This window comes from Mustela putorius, unplaced genomic scaffold, assembly GCF_011764305.1.
Source record: "Mustela putorius furo isolate JIRA1106 unplaced genomic scaffold, ASM1176430v1.1 tig00537350_pilon_pilon_pilon, whole genome shotgun sequence".
Lineage (NCBI taxonomy): Eukaryota > Metazoa > Chordata > Mammalia > Carnivora > Mustelidae > Mustela > Mustela putorius.
The window spans coordinates 12,716,713-12,731,361 of NW_025422471.1; the positions used below are offsets into that span (position 1 = coordinate 12,716,713).

Below are 14,649 nucleotides of genomic sequence, written 5' to 3' on the forward strand. Positions count from 1 at the left end.
AAGCAGACTTCCCGCCGGGCAGAGAGACTGATCCAGGGCTGAATCCCATAACCCTGAGATCATGACTTGAGCTAAAGGCAGATGCTTAACCAAGTGAACCACCCAGGTGTCCCAGAATACAAACAATTTATAAGAGAGGTACAAACAGCCAATAAACATAGAAAAGTATATTCAAACTCCCTAGTCTCATTAAACAAATAGCAAAAAAGCCCACAATATTTCATTGCATATGTTGGTTATATGTCAACTTGTTTGGGCCATGGGATGCCCAGATATTTAGTCAAACATTATTCTGGATGTGTCTGTGAAGGTGCTTTTGGATGACACGAACATTTACACCAGTAGATAACCTGAATAAAGCATATTGCTTTCCTTAATGAGGGTGAGCCTTATCCAAGCAGCTGAAGACCTGAATAGAACAAAAAACCCTGATGCTTCCCTAAAAAAAAGGGAATTCTTCCTGCCTGATGGTCTTTGCCTGGAACTACACTTTCTTGTTCTCCTCTGTCTCCAGCTTGCTGACTTTTCTTACAGACTGTGGTAATTGCTAGCCTCCAGTCTCATTAAACCAATTCCTTATCATAAATTTATATCTATCTATTTGTATATCTACCCATCTATCTCTCATCTATCTATACCCTACTGGTTCTACTTCTCAGAAAAACCCCAATATATCACATTTACCTGTCAAAATCATGAAGCTCACAATCAAGACTATCACTAGTGTTGGGAGACTGGTACTTTCAAGAAATATCATTAAGACTGTATTTACAACCTTTCTGGATGATGGTTTTGTAATTTCAATATTTCTAAATTTCAGTATTTCTAAAAACTTCTTCTTATCTCCAGTAATTTCATTTCAAAGAAGCTGTGATGTGGAAATGTGATTCAATACATTTGATGCAGGTTTTTAAATATTAAAAATTGTGACAGAGAAGAACCAAAATGTCCAATGCTGGGGAATGGTAAACACATTATGAGAGAGATACTGTGGGGAAAAAAAAAAAAAAGAAAGAAAGGTACTGTGATACCAGTTAAAAAATATTGAGGTATAGTTAATGCTATGGGAAATTCTAATGATATAACATTAAGTGAAATGGGGAGATAAAAATGTGTGATTATAATTTTGTATTATAAAAGTAAAAATAAATCAGAACATAAACAGAAACTATCAACAATTAGAAGAGCTTAGAAAGATGGAGATATGTCTGATTTTTATTTTTAAAAATTATATTTCTAAGTGTTCCATACTTTCTAATCACTGATTAATTTTATAATAAGAAAAGAAAATTACATTAAGCAGGCAGATACCCTTCCTCTGAGAAGTTATGAAGTTAAAAAATAGAACCCAAAAATCAACTGTCAGAAAATCCTTTTAAGCCAGGAACAGCTTTCTTAAATTTTAGTAAGTATCCTGTTTGACACACTGTTTATGTTTGTGAGCATTTCCTTTTTCATTAGAATTATCTTCAACAGAACTTCCTCCATAAATAACTGATTTGTTTCCTGAACTAATACAAACTTGACCTTTGTGGTTGTATAAGCTTGAAATTTTCAGTTTCTCAAACGAGAATTTTTGTGACACTGCAAAATACTCTGTAATAAAAAATATCTGAAAATGAGGCTGACCAACTTTTGCATTTGATCCCTAAAATTTTTAAAGGAAATAAGCAAGATAAAATGCAATTTCACAAGCATCTCTATGAGTATTACTCCACCTCCCACAGTTTTACAATTACTTCCTTACCAATGCTTTATTTGGCTTGATATTTCAAATGCCTAAGTTCTTAGCCTTTTGCATTAAAAAGTGATCATTAGTCTTCCTGATTCTGCCTCTAGTTAATAAATTAAGATGGATAGAGACTGAGGTTCTTGTAGCAACACATATTCACCATTTTGACCCTGATTAAATCATTTCAAATGTTCTCAACATGTTAACTCTATCGCTGCACTTGGAAAATTTAATTAGCACACAAAATACTTAAAATAATTCCCTGAAATGATCTGATATCACACAAAAACCTATCTCATACATTAAAATGTAAAATTTCCTTAAAAATGGACAGGAGAATGATGTGTTAATAGAGAAATAAAAATTCAAGGGAGACAAAAGTAATAGCCCTAATATAGCCAACCTCACCTTTAAAAAGAGAAAAAGAGAAACAAATACTCTTCATATTATTAGAAAACATGAACAATCAGAAAAATTAATGCGGGGAGATGAACAAGCAACTGACAAAAGAAAAATGCTAAATAAAGCTATGGGAAGATATAGATCTAAGACCATGTACTTAGTATAATGTCTGGTACAGAATAAATAAAGCTATTAAAATATACTAATTATTAAAGAAATGAAAATTTTAAAATATTTTCTATTTTGCATTTGCAAACACTGAAAAAAACTTATGATGCCCAGAATTGGCAAGAATGTGGGTCAAAAGGTTATTACACTTTGGTAATATATTTTAAAGTAAAAAATTATAAATGTATCCTTTAAATGAGCCATTCCTTTGCTCAAAACTTATCCTATGGAAAATATTAACACAAATATAACAAACATACCTTTAGCGGGATATTCATTACAACGGTGTTATTTAAAAAAACAAAACAAAACTAGACATAGTCCAGAAGTCTGCCAAAGAAGGGTTGGTGAAACAAACATAATAGAACATTACAGGATAGAATGTGATTAATATATATAGATTAATATAGAAAACTGTCTCATAAATGAAAATAAAATTGCAAAATAGTACATATAGTATCCTGCTTTTGTTGCGAATGCATGTGTATACGTATATGAGTGTATGCATATGCAGAGAAAAAAGGCAAAAAAAAAATAGACCAAATTATCTTTGGGATGAAGTTAAAGATGAAGCTATACATTAAAAACCATTGTTATTAGAGTAAGTATTAAGACTTGGAAAGATCTATTACTGATACTAATGAAGTCATCATAAATAAAAACATTTGTATGACTCAACTCTCTAAGAATAATTTTAGAATAAACCTGGTTGTTTCTGGATACATAAGAATATAGTTCCTTAGCTTTCAACAAAAATGACATTAAAGTTCTACTATTTTTCACAACTCGTAGCCTTACCAAAAAAGACTCCTTGGAGCTAAATGGATACTTAATCACTTACTTCAGAGTATATTCACATTTAGATAAACTATAGAAAACACCTGCCATAGAATGAATGTTCCATCCGTCATAAAATTCACACGCTAAAACCCTAACCCCAATGTGATGTATTTGGAGATGGAGCCTTTGAGAAGGAATTATTGTAAATTAGATCATGAGGGTGGGGCCTCAAGCTAGGGTTAATGCTCTGATAAAAATAGGAAACGCAGAATCCCTCTTTCTGTGCATTCCTGGGAAGGCTACTCGAGGGCATAACCAGTGCAAGGGCTCTCACTAAGAAGTGACCATAGCACCTTGACCTGGACTTCCAGCTTCCAGAACTATGAAAAATAAACATTTGTTGGCAGAGTCACCCAGTGTATGGAATTTTTCTGTTACATCAGTCAAAACTAAATGAGATATTATCATAAAAGACGGAAAGCTTTAGAGGTATTTTTTCCCTCATTTATCACAAAAACAAAAAACTTCAAAGTTAGGCTGATAAAAGCTTCTGAGTTTCGGAAATATGGAAGAGTGTATTATTGGCAATCTTAATGTCAAAGAAAAGGATAGAAATAATTTAATAGTATCAGAATGCCTAGAGGTAATAAAATGATAAGCAATTCTTTAAGAATTTATAGGATCAATAATATTTAGGCAGGGGAGATGTAATTACTACTTCACATGAGCCATACATTCCCAGAGCAGTAAGTGAGGCTTGAACTGACCCCTCCAGTGTGCCACATACTGTACACAAACATGCTGTTTTGCACATGCATCATCTCAGTCCACACCACAGTTCTATGACAAAGGTTTTATTACTCCTACTCCACAGACAGGAAACTTTAAACTCTCAGAGGGTAACTTGTGCAGGGTCACAGAGAAAGAACATGGCAGAGCCAGTATTTGACTTCTTGTCTATCTACTTCCAAAGCTCCTGTTCTTTCTACTGTGCTCCAACTGAAAAAAATCTTCCAGCCACATCTCCAGACATACTTAGTATAGTGAGTTTTCTAAACTATACTTTTTTGTGTCCCTGCATTTCTGTACATGGGTGTTCTAAAATCAAGCATATTTATTTAATAGTTAAATGCTGTGTACTAGAATTAAGACTCAAAAGCTGATTTTTAGTAGGAACAGCAAGCTTCAAGGCAGTTTAGTAGGAACAGCAAGCTTTAAGGCAGTTTAACATGATCTCTAGTTTCATGTAGCCTTGAAAAATAACAGCTCACATGCCCAGCACAATCTGGTAGCCTCTAGGGAAGAAACCTGAGTGGGAAGAAGAATGCAGCTGTAGTTCTCTCAAAGCTTCATTTCTAATGAAAGCTCCACCTTGTAAGGATCTCTGTATTTGACCTGTCTCAGAGTCCAGTCAGTGCAGAAATTCTGCTTCTTGGTTAGGGGGTAAGAATTAGGGGGTGAAGGAATAGGATTGTTTATTAAAAGCAATGTAAAGCAAGTGATTAAACTTAACAGCTGCCTGAATTAGAGGATAGCAAAGACTGCGGCAAGACAATCCAAAAAGCTTATAAGAAAAGCTGGGGTTTGACTCTTGGTTTTGGCTCAGGGCATGATCTCAGCATCATGGGATTGAGTCTTATGTTGGGCTTCATACTCAGTCTGGAGTCTGGTTGGGACACATTCTACCCCCCCTCTCCCTCTATGATTCTCCCCCAGCACTCTCCCCGTCTTGCAAATAAATAAATAAATATTTTTGGGGGGAATGAAAGAAAAATAAAGAGAACCTGGGGTATGAGATGCCCACAGATGTTTTGAAAAGCTTCAGTGTGCCTGAGAGTTTAGAAATCCACATGCATGCCTAGCGCCGTGTTTATGCTCAGGAAAGACTTGAGAAGGCCCTAGGTTATCTCACCACTGATTAAGTTTGTATATCTACCTAAGCAGAAGTGAAGGTTAAGGGGGAGTTGTCATCTGCCTGCTGGAGAGTTGAAGTCATGTTCTAACATGCACACAGAGCCCCTTAGCAAAAAGTGAGAGATTAATTGTTTGATGGCATTTAAGGAAATATCTGTCAATCATTAACTAACCACTAAATTAACAGAACATAGATTAGTGGTCACATATCACAAAGAATATTTATAGAATTTAGATTTACACATTTAGAGAATTAGTTCATAAAACTCAACAAATGAACTACTACTGTAATGAGCAAAAACACAAACTCAGGAAAAAGGGAGAATATAATCTTAAGATTTTCCACATTATAATATTTAGAATACATAAAAGCTACAAGCCATGCAAAGAAACAACCAACAAAGATTCTAAAGTTAAAAATTATAATAACTAAACTAAAAATTTCACTATAGGACTCAATAGAAGTTTTGAGCAGGTGGAAGAAAGAATCAGTAAATAGGAAGATAAGTCAGTTGAGATTATCAAGTTTGAGGAACAGGAAGAAAAACAATGAAGGAAGAGCAACAGAATCTCAGAGTTCTTGGGACACCATCAAGCTTATAAACAAATGCATATTAAGGGTTCCAAAAGAGTAAAGAAAGAGGCAGAAAGAATATCTGGAGAAATAATGGCCCCAAACTCCTAAAATCTGATGAAAAACATCAATCTACATATCCAAGAAGTTCAACAAACTCTAATTAGGATAAACTAGAGAGAACTGTATCTAGCCATGTCATAATTAAACTACTGAAAGACAATGAGAGAGTTTTGAAAGCAGCAAGTTAAATCATATGACCCAACAATTCTACCTTTAGGTGTATTCCCAAGTGAACTGAAAACATGTTGAAAACATAAAAACTTGTACTTTTATATTGTGTGCCATGCTTGTAAAAAATGCCCAACTTCTGTCTAATCATGCAAAAAGATTAAATAAAACCAAATTTGGAGACATTCATAAAATAACTGACCAGTATTCATCAAAAGTAAAAAAACAAGGGAAGACAGAGGAAATATCAGATTGGAAGAGATAATGAGGCAAGGTCACTGAATGATGTGTGGAATTCTTGGATTTTGGAACAGAAAAAGCACATTGCAGAGAAAACTGCTAAAATCTGAGCATGGTCTGTCATTTAGTTAATACTTCCTTATCACAGTTAATATCCTGGTTTTGATCATTGCACTATGGTTATGTAAGTATGTATGTGTGTACCCAGGGTGAAGGGTATACATGAATGCTGACAATTTCTACAAATTTTCTGTGTTTAAAATTCTTTAAAAAACAAAATGTAAGAAAAAAAAGATTGATATCGATAGAGCAAGTTTGGAGGAGAGCTACTAAGAGAGAAAAGATGCAAAAGCATGTCATATCAGGATATATTTTAACAAGTAAACATTAAGCTTGAAAAAAAAAGAACTGTGACAAACTGAAGGCTTATCAAGTTGAAAATATGAGGTTACTTTTTGTTTCTTGTTTGTTTTTTGGTATGAGCTCAGCAACTAAATACAGAGCCGAATCTACAGGATTTCTACTATATGTGAAAAAGAACCCTGGGAGGGAATAAATTTTTTCTCACAGATGAGTTCCACCATAAAGTAAATGAACATTTGTCTGCAATGATGTAAAGATTACTCAAGGAGTGCGTGGGGACTGGCTTCGATGCTTTATAAAGTTCTTATTTTATTTTGTCCAGGTTCTGCCTTGCCTGAAAAAAGGTCTAGTAACTGAGAAGCCATGAAGGATGTAACTCAATGTACCCGACAGAATTTTTCTCAGAGAGATAAAGCAGTAGTCACAGGGATGCCTGGGTGGCTCAGTGGGTTAAGCCTCTACCTTGGGCTCAGGTCATGGTCTCCGGGTCCTAGGATTAAGCCCCACATTGGGCTCTCTGCTCAGCAGGGAGCCTGCTTCCCCACTCTCTCTGCCTACTTGTGATCTCTCTCTGTCAAATAAATAAATAAAATCTTAAAAAAAAAAAAAAAGCAGTAGTCACAAAAGCTAAGGTGTTGCTAGGAGAGAGAAAACTAACACAAGACAAGAGAATGAGATAAGATAACTGAAATGAGTTGTTAATCAGTACCCACGAAAAAGTAAAATAAACTGAATATCTGGAATAAGAAGTTCAAGATACCCTGAACAGGGTTTGAATCATAATGTTTTTGTGTTATTAAGGCAAGCTGGATATTTTCCAACCCTTCAATACTTTTATTCTAAGACCTTGAAGGAAAGCATACTTCCAACACCTCTTTACTTTGGAGCTCTGAATGAATGGAAAATGCCAATCTAAAGCTTCTCTCTCTCTCCATATATATATCTCTCCATATATATATCTCCATATCTATCTATCTATCTATATATAGATATCTATCTATATATAGATAGATAGATATATCTATATCTATCTATAGATAGATAGATAGATATAGATATAGATAGATAGATAGATATCTTCATATATAGATAAGATAGGTATGGAGATATATATATGGAGAGAGAGAGAAAAGCTTTAGATTGGCATATATATATATATATATATATGGTATGTGTGTGTGTGCAATAATAAACATATGCAATAATACATCCCACACCTGTGCATATCTATGAAGAGGTCTTCACAATACTCCTCTTTCATAGATACATATAACTATCTATGATAGATATATCATAGAAAGAAAGGGATTTTCTCTAATCCTCAGACAGTAAGTAAACAGTCTCCCTATGTTTATAAACATTTTTTTCATGATTCTCTTTTTAAGTAATTTAATAAAGAGTCTCATATGATATCAAACTTTCCATAAAGTGCTATTATTTCTACTTAGTTCTAATTAAGAAAATAGATTTGTTCTCTATATTAACAACATTTCTCTTAATACAGCTAGCAAAATTAGATTGTTTTCCGAGGATTAAGTAATTTATAAAATGAGTAATTCAGTTCAGGACCAGGATAATCAGAAGAGGTTATAATTAAGATTTGTTAAAACTAACAAAAGTAAAACATGATGCTAAAATACTAAAACTGAAATCCTACAAAATTTTAAGACTATAATTAATGTTAAAATTAAGTTATTCATTTTTTCATTATGAGTTAGTTAACAAATTCTTAGCTTAAATAGAAGAGTTCACTTAGATCTCTGTCCATTATTGTTATTCTATATAAGCCGACTTTTTTTTAAGTTTGCATTCATAAGAATTAGCAAGAAAGAGAAAAAAAGCAATCTTTTTATATTACTTTTTTTTATTAACATAAAATATATTATTGGTTTCAGAGGTACCCATCTGTGATTTATCACCCACTGTTCATTACATTACATGCCCTCCTTAATGTCCATCACCCAGTTACCCCATTCCCTCACCACCTTCCCCTCCAGAAACCCAAAGCAAGTATTTTAGAAATACAAACCAACCTATCATCATTATTATGTCAGTTTTACTGTTATTGACATTTATTAATGTGTCAGGATTTTGCAGCTGAAAAGAATAGTGAGAGAGGGAAAGTCTTCACTGTCCTTTCTTCTCTAGGACATGACTCTGACACTCATTCTCAGTCACTGTCCTTTCATAGCCACAGAGTTGTGGGCCCAATAATGGCTTTTCATCCCTTTAGGGACAATTTTCAGGGCTGCATTACCTTTGCTCCTACCCTAGCTCTTGACTCAGTTCTATATCCTTTTTCCTCTGTACTTTGCTTGATCAGACTAGGGATTTCTCTTCACCTTGTTTCTTTTTTTTTTAATTTTTCAATTTTTTAATTAACATATAATGAATTATCAGCCCCAGGGGTACAGGTCTGTGAATCGCCAGTTTTATACATTTCACAGCACTCACCAGAGCACATACCCTCCCCTCCCCAATGTTCATAACCCCACCACCCTCTCACAACCCCCCTTCCCCCCCAGCAACCCTCAGTTTGTTTTGTCAGATTAAGAGTCTCTTATGGTTTGTCTCCCTCCCAATCCCATCTTGTTTCATTTATTCTTTTCCTACCCCCCAAACCCCCACATTGCATCTCCATTTCCTCATATCAGGGAGATCATATGATAGTTGTTTTTCTCCAACTGACTTATTTCACTAAGCATAATACCCTCTAGTTCCATCCTTCACCTAGTTTCTTTTTCGTAAAGTAGCCAAGAAGCGAATCCAAGAAAAATAGACAAATAATCCCAAAGACACTCTACAAACTATTTAAGAGAGATTACCCCTGGGTATTCTCATTAGAATTATTTCTGCAACCAATGGAAATCAATCAAGGCCAGATTTCCTTTACTTTGACGTTATTTTAGTAAAGCACTGTTCAATTATAAGATAAAAAAGAAAGCTGGAAGAATATCTAGAATCAATTTCAAAAAGTGATAAAAATGTCATTAAGAACACATTAAAGGTATAGGAAGCCTTTTGTTAATTCTGAGTACAGTATGATTCCTCATAGAGTCATAAGATCATCTGGCTCAGTGATAAAGAAGCAGTAACAAGTCTATACTGGATTTTCTATTTTACAGACAAAAGAGACAAAAGTAAATTTTAAATTTTATAATCTCTGTAGGGCTTTTCTCCAGATCATGTTATGTAACTTAAATCTGGATAAAAAAATCCACTGGTTGAGGTAAATTAGAATTTGATCTTTTGTATATGTACATACATATACATATGTACATATAAGAAATGTATATATATATGTATACATAAGAAAAAAATTGACAGTCCTCATGTAGTATTTTGAGTATTGAGATATTCAGTATTATTTGGTAACTTCCGAGTATTTTAGATACATTTTGATAATCATATTATCAATTTTAATATAAATATGTTACTACATAGAGAAAGCATGAAAGTTATTTCTAATCCCTTATTTGTATATACTTCCTTTGGTTGTTAAGGATTTCCTTTTTCCAGTTCCGATATTTACATCAAAGAATACATTAAGCCCTGCATCCTTCAAAAATTTAATAACTTTTACCATCTGTTACCAGTTACTAATCACTGATCTCCACTCTGAATTTCAATTAATATAGCTGACATAATCATCAAATACTTAAAATATTTGTGAATGTTTCAAAAATTCACAATATGGTATGATTGGTACAATCACAGGATTTATGAAAGGTTCTGAGTCTAATGAGGATAGACTCATTAATCTGAAACTAGATACTCCACAGAGTTGATAATTAAGCTGATGTTTAAAGGGGAAAAATAGGTATTTTCTAGGCAGACAAAAGGAAAGAAAACCATTTGAGACATAAAGGATATATTCAAAGGTATAGGCACAAGAAATCATGGGAAATATCAAATGATTCAGTTGCAAAGGAGAACTGGGGAGGATGGGTATTAGGGAAGTTAAGGAAGCTGGTTCGACAGGTTAGTGTCAACCATGGATGACCTAAGAGTCCAGGATCTTGAAGGTAATGAAAAGCAACTGTTGGGTTTTAAGCATCACAGTGATATAAACATTTCCATGTTTCAGAATTTAGTAGATGGATTCAAAAAAGAAGAAATCAGAGAGAGGAACACAAGTTAGGAGACAACCCGACAGAGCAGACAAAGATGACAGAAATGAACTGAAGAGACAATGATGAAATAAAAGATGAAGATGAAAATGAGAAAGTAAATTAGGAAGACATTTAGGAATTAGGCTAGGAAATAACTTGTGATTAATAGCATGTGAATTATAAGAAAAAGAAGTAGAAAAACTTAAGTGGGTTCCCAGGTGCATGGTGGCTCTTTCTAGAAAATGTAGATCAAAGCACACATTTAGAAGATCAATTTAAAACAGACTAAGTATAATAAAGCTGTGTGTCATTCTGGTAAAGATGTTTATTGGACTTCTACATCTATAAGTCCCCAAACAATCTCAGCTTTTCCAAAACACATTACAATAAAACTGTGAAAAATCAAAGACAAAGAGAATCTTAAAAGCAGAGACAGAAAACAAGCATGTAACTTACAAAGGAAGCCCACTAATGCTTTCAGTGGATTTCTCAGCTTAAACCTTACAGGATAGGGAAGAGTGGGATGATATATTCAGAGTGCTGAAAGGAAAAAAAAAAAAATGTGCTAATCAAGAATACCCTATCAGGCAAAATTATTCTTCAGAAATGAAGGAGAAATAAAGATTTCCCCACAAAAATAAAAGCTGAAGGACTTCATCACCACTAGTCCTGCCTTATGAGAAAAGGTGAGAGGAGTTCTTCAAGCTGAAATGAAAGGATGCTAATGGGTTACCTGAAAATACATGAAAATATACAGAATACTGGTAAAGGAAACTATATGGTCAAATTCAGAATTCTCAATAGTGTATTACCATGGTATGTTAATCATATAATTCTAGCATAAAGACTGAAGAAAAAAAAAGATTAAAAATAATGACAGTCTCATGAATTTTTAAATGAATACTCAATGTAAAAAGAAGTAAGTTGCAAAAGGAGGGATAAAGTTCAAGGGTAGTGTTTGTGCATGTAATTAGAGTTAAGTTGTTAGCATAAAATAGTTACATCTAGATGTTGTTTTATGAGCCTCATGGTAATCACAAAACAAAAACCCACAGTAGACGCACGCAGACAAAAAGAAGGAATCAAAGTATACCACCAAGGAAACCATCAATTAATAAAAGAAGACAGCAGAGAAAGAAGAAAGGAGTATGTGAAGTACAAAACAGAAGACAATTAGTAAGATGACATTAGTTAGTTTTACATATCAATATGTACTCTAAATGTAAATGAACTCAGTTCTCCAACAAAAGGACAGAGTAGCTGAATGGATGGAAAGGAACAAAAAAGATCTAATTGTATGCTGCCTACAAGAGAGTCACTTCAGCTTCAGGGACATACATGGATTCAAAATTTTAAAAATGTGAAAGATAGTCCATCAAGTGGAAACCAAAAGAGTGAAGGGGGGTAGTGTTATACTTATATCAGACAAAATAAACTTCAACTCAAAAAGGTATAACAAGTAATAACGTAAGCCATAATATAATAATGATAAAGGGGCAATTCATCAAGCAGGTATATAACAATCATAAATACACCTGTACCTAATGTCAGATCACCAAAATATATTAAGGGAATACTAACAGAACAGACGGAGAAACAAACAACAATACAATAATAGTAGGGAGCTTTAATATTCTATTTTTAATGATGGATTTATCAAATGAAAATGTTAGACTTGAACTACAGTTAGATTAAATGGGCCTACAGATAAATACAGAACATTCAATCCAATAGTAGCAAGATACACTCTTCTTCTTCTTCTTCTTTTTATTTATTTATTTTTTTTTTGTGGCTATACAATCTTCTAATGCGCACACAGAACATTCTCCAGAATAGATCATACATTAGGCTACAAAACAAGTCTTAACAAATTAAAGAAGACTGAAATCATACCAAATATCTTTCCAACCACAATGGTATGAAACTAGAAATCAGTAACAGGAAGAAAACTAAAAAATTCACAAATATGTGGAAATTAAACAATATACCCCTAAACAACTAATGCGTAAAAAGAAGAAATCAAAAGGGAAATAAAAAAGTAATCTGAAACAAACAAAAATGGAAACACAACATACCAAAACATGGGATGCAGAAAAAACAGTTCTAAGATGATATTTATAGTGATAAGTGCTTACATTAGAAAAAAGAAAGATGTCAAATTAACAACCTAACAACCTAGCAAATTAACAACACCTCAAGGAACTAGGAAAAAAGAACAAACTCAGCCCACAGTTAGCAGAAGAAAGGAAATAATAAAGATCACAGAATGTTGGTGGGAATGTAAACTGACACAGCCACTAGAGTAAACAGTAAGTAAACAGTACGGAGGTTCCTCAGAAAATTAAAAACGAACTATTATATGACCCAACAATCTCATCTCTGCGTACAAACCCAAAGGAAATGAAATCTGGACCTTTTATTTTTTTAAGATTAATTTAATTATTTGAGAAAGAGAGAGGAGAGCTCCACACAACAGCTCTGCTCCAGGGAGTTGGAAGCGACCAAGCCACCCAGGTATCCCAAGCATGCAACTTTTAATCTTAGGGTCATGAGTTCAAGCCCCATGTTGGGCAGAGAGCTTACTTTAAAAAAAAAAAAAACTAAGGAAGAAATAACACCAAACTTGAAAACCATTCCAGCTAATAGAAGAGAGATCACTCCCTGTTTTCATGAAATTATCATAATCTTGGTTCCAAAATTTGACAAAAACATCTTTTAAAAAGCAACTTGTACATACTGATACAATAGAGATCTATTTAGAGAAAATTCTTTACTCAAAAGAAATTGTTTATTACTATGAAGTAACCACTGCACAACAAATGAGCTACTATTTCACACCATCACAAATCCTATCATTACTCCGAAAGAAAAGGTATGTTTATGTATATGATCAAGGTATACAAGATTTTTCATAAATAACATAGTAACTTGTATACTTATATTGATATTAAAGTGATAATTAAAAATACAGAATTAAAAAATTTTTTATAACTGTAACAAATTTACATAGGGATGATTTAGGAATTTTTTGTGGAGGACACAAGTAACTTATAATACTTACAAAACTCAGACACTTTTGGTCTAATAATCCCTATCATATTAAAACCAGGTAGAGGTTAATGTATTTTGCATTTCACTTATTATAACTGAGCTGATAATAAAAAACTTTTTGCAAAAGCCTCAGAAGGCAAATATTTTAACAGTTGATTTGGACATTCTTGTATAATAGTTTATTTCCCTCTTTAAAAACCCCTTAACAAGTACCAAAAGAGTTCTTTTAATTAATATCACTTTCATCAGGTCCCATTTATCAAGGCTGGGTGGGTACACATGTAATGCTAAAACTGCTGCCAAATAAGTCCTGTCTTGCCAGGAAACTCGTGAAAGGGATGGGCAGCTGGCCACCAGGGTTTGTCTCATGGTTACTTTGTATTTGACAAAGAATGATGTCAAACTTTCTGAAATTAATCCTGGCTTCCCAAGATTTAAATTAATGCCAGGGGTAACAAAGTGTCATAACATAATTTTGAAAAGACACAATAATTCCCTTCTAGAAGATCAGGCTTTAGGAATTTTAATGCACAAAATACATTATAATGTTATAAAGTAATCAGTATGAGGGAACTTTAATGAATCTCAATAAAAAATTACTATATATGGCCTCTCAGTGGGTGTGTGCATATCACATAGCTAGTTTCCTTGGTTGAATAGAGTGTGGGATATGTGTGTGTGATTGCCTATTTGTGAAATACATTTGCATACATTAATTATAATTATTTATTAAGTAATAATGAACAATTATAACTGATCAGAGGCAATAATGATATTGAAATGACTTCTGCTTATATAGTACTTTTACTTTCAAAGATTTTTCACATCAATTAACTCATTTTTATCTTCACAATAACCTGTGAGATAATTAGGTAAACTGTCATCATAAAATTGGAAATAGGTTATTCTTTCTTATTTAGAAATGTTACTTTCCCCCATCTAATCCTCATTACACCAAGGGAGCAGATTAAACTTTATTATAAAAATTTTTTTCCCCTCCTGCATATGGAGTCAATAAAAGGGGTTGAGTATTCCTCAAAGCTGTAAGACACCAGATTGAAGATTAAGGCATGTATATGTGT

General features: G+C 33.4%; 1 protein-coding gene across 1 annotated transcript in view; it reads right to left on the reverse strand.

Moving 5' to 3' along the window:
• The window catches only part of ADGRV1 (adhesion G protein-coupled receptor V1), a 546,992-nt gene that overhangs the window by 158,366 nt on the left and 373,977 nt on the right, over nt 1-14,649 (reverse strand). The window lies entirely within an intron of this gene.